Source organism: Haemorhous mexicanus, chromosome 2 (assembly GCF_027477595.1).
Source record: "Haemorhous mexicanus isolate bHaeMex1 chromosome 2, bHaeMex1.pri, whole genome shotgun sequence".
NCBI classification, from domain to species: Eukaryota; Metazoa; Chordata; class Aves; order Passeriformes; family Fringillidae; genus Haemorhous; species Haemorhous mexicanus.
In genome coordinates this window covers 78,402,106-78,412,748 of record NC_082342.1, presented here as the reverse complement: position 1 = coordinate 78,412,748, position 10,643 = coordinate 78,402,106, and positions in this window count along the sequence as shown.

Here is a 10,643-nt window from a genome sequence, read left to right as displayed (position 1 = left end):
TTTTGGCCTTCAGCAGGGATCAATTTTTGTAAGCCTAGGGGTATGTGGTGCATGTCCCTGCCCTTGATTGTATGCCATGCCTTTTGATGGCTTGGACTTTGGCCGAGATTTTTTTTTTTTTTTCATTTTTTTAAGTATCCACGCCATGTCCCTCATATCTTCCCCTCCATGTTGTTTCTGCCTCCTTGATTTTTCCCCTTCTTTTGCAACAGCTGTCAGGTTAGTTCTCAGCTCATTCGGTCATTTGTACTGCACCTAGTTTCCACCCAGACCACTTTCTCGTAGTCACTAAATTTCCCCAATTTTTTTTTTTTTCTCCTTCAATGTCATTTCCTTTGATGGTATCTCCATTTCAGAGTGCTCCTTAGTCCTTCTTATTTGTTTTGGCCTTCAGCAGGGATCAATTTTTGTAAGCCTAGGGGTATGTGGTGCAAGTCCCTGCCCTTGATGGTATGCCATGCCTTTTGATGTCTTGGACTTTAGCCGAGATTTTTTTTTTTTTTTTTCATTTTTTTAAGTATCCACGCCATGTCCCTCATATCTTCCCCTCCATGTTGTGTCTGCCTCCTTGATATTTCCCCTGCTTTTGCAACAGCTGTCAGGTTAGTTCTGAGCTCATTCGGTCATTTGTACTGCACCTAGTTTCCACCCAGACCACTTTCTCCTAGTTTTTAAATTTCCCCAATTTTTTTTTTTTCTCCTTCAGTGTAATTTCCTTTGATGGTATCTCCATTTCAGAGTGCTCCTTAGTCCTTCTTATTTGTTTTGGCCTTCAGCAGGGATCAATTTTTGTAAGCCTAGGGGTATGTGGTGCAAGTCCCTGCCCTTGATTGTATGCCATGCCTTTTGATGTCTTGGACTTTAGCCGATTTTTTTTTTTTTTTTTTCATTTTTTTAAGTATCCACGCCATGTCCCTCATATCTTCCCCTCCATGTTGTGTCTGCCTCCTTGATATTTCCCCTGCTTTTGCAACAGCTGTCAGGTTAGTTCTGACCTCATTCGATCATTTGTACTGCACCTAGTTTCCACCCAGACCACTTTCTCCAAGTCATTAAATTTCTCCATTTTTTTTTTTTTTTGCCTTCAATTTAGTTTCTTTTGATGGTATCTCCATTTCAGAGTGCTTCTTAGTCCTTCTTATTTGTTTTGGCCTTCAGCAGGGATCAATTTTTGTAAGCCTAGGGGTATGTGGTGCAAGTCCCTGCCCTTGATGGTATGCCATGCCTTTTGATGTCTTGGACTTTAGCCGAGATTTTTTTTTTTTTCATTTTTTTAAGTATCCACGCCATGTCCCTCATATCTTCCCCTCCAAGTTGTGTCTGCCTCCTTGATTTTTCCCCTGCTTTTGCAACAGCTGTCAGGTTAGATCTGGCCTCTTTTGGTCCTTTGCACTGTACATCATTTCCACCTAGACCACTTTCTCGTAGTCACTAAATTTCCCCAATTTTTTTTTTTTTCTCCTTCAGTGTAATTTCCTTTGATAGTATCTCCATTTCAGAGTGCTCCTTAGTCCTTCTTATTTGTTTTGGCCTTCAGCAGGGATCAATTTTTGTAAGCCTAGGGGTATGTGGTGCAAGTCCCTGCCCTTGATGGTATGCCATGCCTTTTGATGGCTTGGACTTTGGCCGAGATTTTTTTTTTTTTTTTTCATTTTTTTAAGTATCCACGCCATGTCCCTCATATCTTCCCCTCCATGTTGTGTCTGCCTCCTTGATATTTCCCCTGCTTTTGCAACAGCTGTCACGTTAGTTCTGAGCTCATTCGGTCATTTGTACTGCACCTAGTTTCCAACCAGACCACTTTCTCCAAGTCACTAAATTTCACAATTTTTTTTTTTTCTCCTTCAGTGTAATTTCCTTTGATGGTATCTCCATTTCAGAGTGCTCCTTAGTCCTTCTTATTTGTTTTGGCCTTCAGCAGGGATCAATTTTTGTAAGCCTAGGGGTATGTGGTGCAAGTCCCTGCCCTTGATTGTATGCCATGCCTTTTGATGGCTTGGACTTTAGCCGAGATTTTTTTTTTTTTTTCATATTTTTAAGTATCCACGCCATGTCCCTCATATCTTCCCCTCCATGTTGTGTCTGCCTCCTTGATATTTCCCCTGCTTTTGCAACAGCTGTCACGTTAGTTCTGACCTCATTCGGTCATTTGTACTGCACCTAGTTTCCACCCAGACCACTTTCTCCAAGTCATTAAATTTCCCCATTTTTTTTTTTTTTCCTTTAATTTCGTTTCTTTTGATGGTATCTCCATTTCAGAGTGCTTCTTAGTCCTTCTTATTTGTTTTGGCCTTCAGCAGGGATCAATTTTTGTAAGCCTAGGGGTATGTGGTGCAAGTCCCTGCCCTTGATGGTATGCCATGCCTTTTGATGTCTTGGACTTTAGCCGAGATTTTTTTTTTTTTTTTTTCATTTTTTTAAGTATCCACGCCATGTCCCTCATATCTTCCCCTCCATGTTGTGTCTGCCTCCTTGATTTTTCCCCTGCTTTTGCAACAGCTGTCAGGTTAGTTCTGACCTCATTCGGTCATTTGCACTGTACATCATTTCTACCTAGACCACTTTCTCGTAGTCACTAAATTTCCCCATTTTTTTTTTTTTCTCCTTCAATGTAATTTCCTTTGATGGTATCTCCATTTCAGAGTGCTCCTTAGTCCTTCTTATTTGTTTTGGCCTTCAGCAGGGATCAATTTTTGTAAGCCTAGGGGTATGTGGTGCAAGTCCCTGCCCTTGATGGTATGCCATGCCTTTTGATGTCTTGGACTTTGGCCGAGATTTTTTTTTTTTTTTTCATTTTTTTAAGTATCCACGCCATGTCCCTCATATCTTCCCCTCCATGTTGTGTCTGCCTCCTTGATATTTCCCCTGCTTTTGCAAGAGCTGTCAGGTTAGTTCTGGCCTTATTTTGTCCTTTGCACTGCACCTCATTTCCGTCCAGACCACTTTCTTGCAGTCATTACATCTGCCAATTTTCCGGTTTTTTTGGGTTTTTTTTCGATTTCATTTCTTTTGATCATATCTTCTTTCCAGAGTGTTTGTGAGCCTTTGTTTTCAGGGTCGCAAGATTTCGTTTCCCGTCCCGAAAGGAAATTTCATTTCCTTTCGGGACGGGAAACGAAATCTTGCGATTTCAATGGGAACCAAAGGGGCAAGCTTTGGTGCAAGTCCCTGCCCTTGATGGTATGCCATGCCTTTTGATGGCTTTGACTTTGGCTGAGATTTTTTTTTTTTTTTTCTTTTTTTTAAGTATCCACGCCATGTCCCTCATATCTTCCCCTCCATGTTGTGTCTGCCTCCTTGATTTTTCCCCTGCTTTTGCAACAGCTGTCAGGTTAGTTCTGGCCTCTTTTGGTCCTTTGCACTGTACATCATTTCCACCTAGACCACTTTCTCGTAGTCACTAAATTTCCCCATTTTTTTTTTTTTCTCCTTCAATGTCATTTCCTTTGATGGTATCTCCATTTCAGAGTGCTCCTTAGTCCTTCTTATTTGTTTTGGCCTTCAGCAGGGATCAATTTTTGTAAGCCTAGGGGTATGTGGTGCAAGTCCCTGCCCTTGATGGTATGCCATGCCTTTTGATGGTTTGGACTTTGGCCGAGATATTTTTTTTTTTTTTTTTTTCATTTTTTTAAGTATCCACGCCATGTCCCTCATATCTTCCCCTCCATGTTGTGTCTGCCTCCTTGATATTTCCCCTGCTTTTGCAACAGCTGTCACGTTAGTTCTGACCTCATTCGGTCATTTGTACTGCACCTAGTTTCCACCCAGACCACTTTCTCCTAGTCTTTAAATTTCCCCAATTTTTTTTTTTTTCTCCTTCAGTGTAATTTCCTTTGATAGTATCTCCATTTCAGAGTGCTCCTTAGTCCTTCTTATTTGTTTTGGCCTTCAGCAGGGATCAATTTTTGTAAGCCTAGGGGTATGTGGTGCAAGTCCCTGCCCTTGATTGTATGCCATGCCTTTTGATGTCTTGGACTTTAGCCGAGATTTTTTTTTTTTTTTCCATTATTAATGTATCCACGCCATGTCCCTCATATCTTCCCCTCCATGTTGTTTCTGCCTCCTTGATTTTTCCCCTTCTTTTGCAACAGCTGTCAGGTTAGTTCTCAGCTCATTCGGTCATTTGTACTGCACCTAGTTTCCACCCAGACCACTTTCTCGTAGTCACTAAATTTCCCCAATTTTTTTTTTTTCTCCTTCAATGTCATTTTCTTTGATGGTATCTCCATTTCAGAGTGCTCCTTAGTCCTTCTTATTTGTTTTGGCCTTCAGCAGGGATCAATTTTTGTAAGCCTAGGGGTATGTGGTGCAAGTCCCTGCCCTTGATGGTATGCCATGCCTTTTGATGTCTTGGACTTTAGCCGAGATTTTTTTTTTTTTTTTTCATTTTTTTAAGTATCCACGCCATGTCCCTCATATCTTCCCCTCCATGTTGTGTCTGCCTCCTTGATTTTTCCCCTGCTTTTGCAACAGCTGTCAGGTTAGTTCTGAGCTCATTCGGTCATTTGTACTGCACCTAGTTTCCACCCAGACCACTTTCTCCTAGTTTTTAAATTTCCCCAATTTTTTTTTTTTTCTCCTTCAGTGTAATTTCCTTTGATGGTATCTCCATTTCAGAGTGCTCCTTAGTCCTTCTTATTTGTTTTGGCCTTCAGCAGGGATCAATTTTTGTAAGCCTAGGGGTATGTGGTGCAAGTCCCTGCCCTTGATTGTATGCCATGCCTTTTGATGTCTTGGACTTTAGCCGATATTTTTTTTTTTTTTTTCATTTTTTTAAGTATCCACGCCATGTCCCTCATATCTTCCCCTCCATGTTGTGTCTGCCTCCTTGATATTTCCCCTGCTTTTGCAACAGCTGTCAGGTTAGTTCTGACCTCATTCGGTCATTTGTACTGCACCTAGTTTCCACCCAGACCACTTTCTCCAAGTCATTAAATTTCTCCATTTTTTTTTTTTTTTGCCTTCAATTTAGTTTCTTTTGATGGTATCTCCATTTCAGAGTGCTTCTTAGTCCTTCTTATTTGTTTTGGCCTTCAGCAGGGATCAATTTTTGTAAGCCTAGGGGTATGTGGTGCAAGTCCCTGCCCTTGATGGTATGCCATGCCTTTTGATGGCTTGGACTTTGGCTGAGATTTTTTTTTTTTTTTTTCATTTTTTTAAGTATCCACGCCATGTCCCTCATATCTTCCCCTCCATGTTGTGTCTGCCTCCTTGATATTTCCCCTGCTTTTGCAACAGCTGTCAGGTTAGTTCTGGCCTCTTTTGGTCCTTTGCACTGCACCTAGTTTCCAACCAGACCACTTTCTCCAAGTCACTAAATTTCACAATTTTTTTTTTTTCTCCTTCAGTGCAATTTCCTTTGATGGTATCTCCATTTCAGAGTGCTCCTTAGTCCTTCTTATTTGTTTTGGCCTTCAGCAGGGATCAATTTTTGTAAGCCTAGGGGTATGTGGTGCAAGTCTCTGCCCTTGATGGTATGCCATGCCCTTTGATGGCTTGGACGTTGGCCGAGATTTTTTTTTTTTTTTTTCATTTTTTTAAGTATCCACGCCATGTCCCTCATATCTTCCCCTCCATGTTGTGTCTGCCTCCTTGATATTTCCCCTGCTTTTGCAACAGCTGTCAGGTTAGTTCTGAGCTCATTCGGTCATTTGTACTGCACCTAGTTTCCACCCAGACCACTTTCTCCTAGTCTTTAAATTTCCCCAATTTTTTTTTTTTTTCTCCTTCAGTGTAATTTCCTTTGATGGTATCTCCATTTCAGAGTGCTCCTTAGTCCTTCTTATTTGTTTTGGCCTTCAGCAGGGATCAATTTTTGTAAGCCTAGGGGTATGTGGTGCAAGTCCCTGCCCTTGATTGTATGCCATGCCTTTTGATGGCTTGGACTTTAGCCGAGATTTTTTTTTTTTTTCCATTATTAAAGTATCCACGCCATGTCCCTCATATCTTCCCCTCCATGTTGTGTCTGCCTCCTTGATATTTCCCCTGCTTTTGCAACAGCTGTCACGTTAGTTCTGACCTCATTCGGTCATTTGTACTGCACCTAGTTTCCACCCAGAGCACTTTCTCCTAGTCTTTAAATTTCCCCAATTTTTTTTTTTTTCTCCTTCAGTGTAATTTCCTTTGATAGTATCTCCATTTCAGAGTGCTCCTTAGTCCTTCTTATTTGTTTTGGCCTTCAGCAGGGATCAATTTTTGTAAGCCTAGGGGTATGTGGTGCAAGTCCCTGCCCTTGATTGTATGCCATGCCTTTTGATGTCTTGGACTTTAGCCCAGATTTTTTTTTTTTTTTCATTTTTTTAAGTATCCACGCCATGTCCCTCATATCTTCCCCTCCATGTTATGTCTGCCTCCTTGATATTTCCCCTGCTTTTGCAACAGCTGTCAGGTTAGTTCTGAGCTCATTCGATCATTTGTACTGCACCTAGTTTCCACCCAGACCACTTTCTCCAAGTCATTAAATTTCCCCATTTTTTTTTTTTTTTCCTTCAATTTCGTTTCTTTTGTTGGTATCTCCATTTCAGAGTGCTTCTTAGTCCTTCTTATTTGTTTTGGCCTTCAGCAGGGATCAATTTTTGTAAGCCTAGGGGTATGTGGTGCAAGTCCCTGCCCTTGATGGTATGCCATGCCTTTTGATGGCTTGGACTTTAGCCGAGATTTTTTTTTTTTTTTTTCATTTTTTTAAGTATCCACGCCATGTCCCTCATATCTTCCCCTCCATGTTGTGTCTGCCTCCTTGATATTTCCCCTGCTTTTGCAACAGCTGTCACGTTAGTTCTGAGCTCAATCGGTCATTTGTACTGCACCTAGTTTCCACCCAGACCACTTTCTCGTAGTCACTAAATTTCCCCATTTTTTTTTTTTTCTCCTTCAATGTAATTTCCTTTGATGGTATCTCCATTTCAGAGTGCTCCTTAGTCCTTCTTATTTGTTTTGGCCTTCAGCAGGGATCAATTTTTGTAAGCCTAGGGGTATGTGGTGCAAGTCCCTGCCCTTGATGGTATGCCATGCCTTTTGATGGCTTGGACTTTGGCCGAGATTTTTTTTTTTTTTTTTTCATTTTTTTAAGTATCCACGCCATGTCCCTCATATCTTCCCCTCCATGTTGTGTCTGCCTCCTTGATATTTCCCCTGCTTTTGCAACAGCTGTCAGGTTAGTTCTGAGCTCATTCGGTCATTTGTACTGCACCTAGTTTCCACCCAGACCACTTTCTCCTAGTCTTTAAATTTCCCCAATTTTTTTTTTTTTCTCCTTCAGTGTAATTTCCTTTGATGGTATCTCCATTTCAGAGTGCTCCTTAGTCCTTCTTATTTGTTTTGGCCTTCAGCAGGGATCAATTTTTGTAAGCCTAGGGGTATGTGGTGCAAGTCCCTGCCCTTGATTGTATGCCATGCCTTTTGATGGCTTGGACTTTGGCCGAGATTTTTTTTTTTTTTTCATTTTTTTAAGTATCCACGCCATGTCCCTCATATCTTCCCCTCCATGTTGTTTCTGCCTCCTTGATTTTTCCCCTTCTTTTGCAACAGCTGTCAGGTTAGTTCTCAGCTCATTCGGTCATTTGTACTGCACCTAGTTTCCACCCAGACCACTTTCTCGTAGTCACTAAATTTCCCCAATTTTTTTTTTTTTCTCCTTCAATGTCATTTCCTTTGATGGTATCTCCATTTCAGAGTGCTCCTTAGTCCTTCTTATTTGTTTTGGCCTTCAGCAGGGATCAATTTTTGTAAGCCTAGGGGTATGTGGTGCAAGTCCCTGCCCTTGATGGTATGCCATGCCTTTTGATGTCTTGGACTTTAGCCGAGATTTTTTTTTTTTTTTTTCATTTTTTTAAGTATCCACGCCATGTCCCTCATATCTTCCCCTCCATGTTGTGTCTGCCTCCTTGATATTTCCCCTGCTTTTGCAACAGCTGTCAGGTTAGTTCTGAGCTCATTCGGTCATTTGTACTGCACCTAGTTTCCACCCAGACCACTTTCTCCTAGTTTTTAAATTTCCCCAATTTTTTTTTTTTCTCCTTCAGTGTAATTTCCTTTGATGGTATCTCCATTTCAGAGTGCTCCTTAGTCCTTCTTATTTGTTTTGGCCTTCAGCAGGGATCAATTTTTGTAAGCCTAGGGGTATGTGGTGCAAGTCCCTGCCCTTGATTGTATGCCATGCCTTTTGATGTCTTGGACTTTAGCCGATATTTTTTTTTTTTTTTTCATTTTTTTAAGTATCCACGCCATGTCCCTCATATCTTCCCCTCCATGTTGTGTCTGCCTCCTTGATATTTCCCCTGCTTTTGCAACAGCTGTCAGGTTAGTTCTGACCTCATTCGATCATTTGTACTGCACCTAGTTTCCACCCAGACCACTTTCTCCAAGTCATTAAATTTCTCCATTTTTTTTTTTTTTTGCCTTCAATTTAGTTTCTTTTGATGGTATCTCCATTTCAGAGTGCTTCTTAGTCCTTCTTATTTGTTTTGGCCTTCAGCAGGGATCAATTTTTGTAAGCCTAGGGGTATGTGGTGCAAGTCCCTGCCCTTGATGGTATGCCATGCCTTTTGATGTCTTGGACTTTAGCCGAGATTTTTTTTTTTTTCATTTTTTTAAGTATCCACGCCATGTCCCTCATATCTTCCCCTCCAAGTTGTGTCTGCCTCCTTGATTTTTCCCCTGCTTTTGCAACAGCTGTCAGGTTAGATCTGGCCTCTTTTGGTCCTTTGCACTGTACATCATTTCCACCTAGACCACTTTCTCGTAGTCACTAAATTTCCCCATTTTTTTTTTTTTTCTCCTTCATTGTAATTTCCTTTGATGGTATCTCCATTTCAGAGTGCTCCTTAGTCCTTCTTATTTGTTTTGGCCTTCAGCAGGGATCAATTTTTGTAAGCCTAGGGGTATGTGGTGCAAGTCCCTGACCTTGATGGTATGCCATGCCTTTTGATGGTTTGGACTTTGGCCGAGATTTTTTTTTTTTTTTTCATTTTTTTAAGTATCCACGCCATGTCCCTCATATCTTCCCCTCCATGTTGTGTCTGCCTCCTTGATATTTCCCCTGCTTTTGCAACAGCTGTCACGTTAGTTCTGAGCTCATTCGGTCATTTGTACTGCACCTAGTTTCCAACCAGACCACTTTCTCCAAGTCACTAAACTTCACAATTTTTTTTTTTTCTCCTTCAGTGTAATTTCCTTTGATGGTATCTCCATTTCAGAGTGCTCCTTAGTCCTTCTTATTTGTTTTGGCCTTCAGCAGGGATCAATTTTTGTAAGCCTAGGGGTATGTGGTGCAAGTCCCTGCCCTTGATTGTATGCCATGCCTTTTGATGGCTTGGACTTTAGCCGAGATTTTTTTTTTTTTTCATTTTTTTATGTATCCACGCCATGTCCCTCATATCTTCCCCTCCATATTGTGTCTGCCTCCTTGATATTTCCCCTGCTTTTGCAACAGCTGTCACGTTAGTTCTGAGCTCATTCGGTCATTTGTACTGCACCTAGTTTCCACCCAGACCACTTTCTCCTAGTCACTAAATTTCCCCATTTTTTTTTTTTTTCTCCTTCAATGTCATTTCCTTTGATGGTATCTCCATTTCAGAGTGCTCCTTAGTCCTTCTTATTTGTTTTGGCCTTCAGCAGGGATCAATTTTTGTAAGCCTAGGGGTATGTGGTGCAAGTCCCGGCCCTTGATGGTATGCCATGCCTTTTGATGTCTTGGACTTTAGCCGAGATTTTTTTTTTTTTTTCATTTTTTTAAGTATCCACGCCATGTCCCTCATATCTTCCCCTCCATGTTGTTTCTGCCTCCTTGATTTTTCCCCTTCTTTTGCAACAGCTGTCAGGTTAGTTCTGAGCTCATTCGGTCATTTGTACTGCACCTAGTTTCCACCCAGACCACTTTCTCCTAGTCTTTAAATTTCCCCAATTTTTTTTTTTTTCTCCTTCCGTGTAATTTCCTTTGATGGTATCTCCATTTCAGAGTGCTCCTTAGTCCTTCTTATTTGTTTTGGCCTTCAGCAGGGATCAATTTTTGTAAGCCTAGGGTATGTGGTGCAAGTCCCTGCCCTTGATTGTATGCCATGCCTTTTGTTGGCTTGGACTTTGGCCGAGATTTTTTTTTTTTTTTTCCATTATTAAAGTATCCACGCCATGTCCCTCATATCTTCCCCTCCATGTTGTTTCTGCCTCCTTGATTTTTCCCCTTCTTTTGCAACAGCTGTCAGGTTAGTTCTGAGCTCATTCGGTCATTTGTACTGCACCTAGTTTCCACCCAGACCACTTTCTCCAAGTCATTAAATTTCCCCAATTTTTTTTTTTTTCTCCTTCAGTGTAATTTCCTTTGATAGTATCTCCATTTCAGAGTGCTCCTTAGTCCTTCATATTTGTTTTGGCCTTCAGCAGGGATCAATTTTTGTAAGCCTAGGGGTATGTGGTGCAAGTCCCTGCCCTTGATGGTATGCCATGCCTTTTGATGTCTTGGACTTTAGCCGAGATTTTTTTTTTTTTTTTTTTCATTTTTTTAAGTATCCACGCCATGTCCCTCATATCTTCCCCTCCATGTTGTGTCTGCCTCCTTGATATTTCCCCTGCTTTTGCAACAGCTGTCAGGTTAGTTCTGACCTCATCCGGTCATTTGTACTGCACCTAGTTTCTACCCAGACCACTTT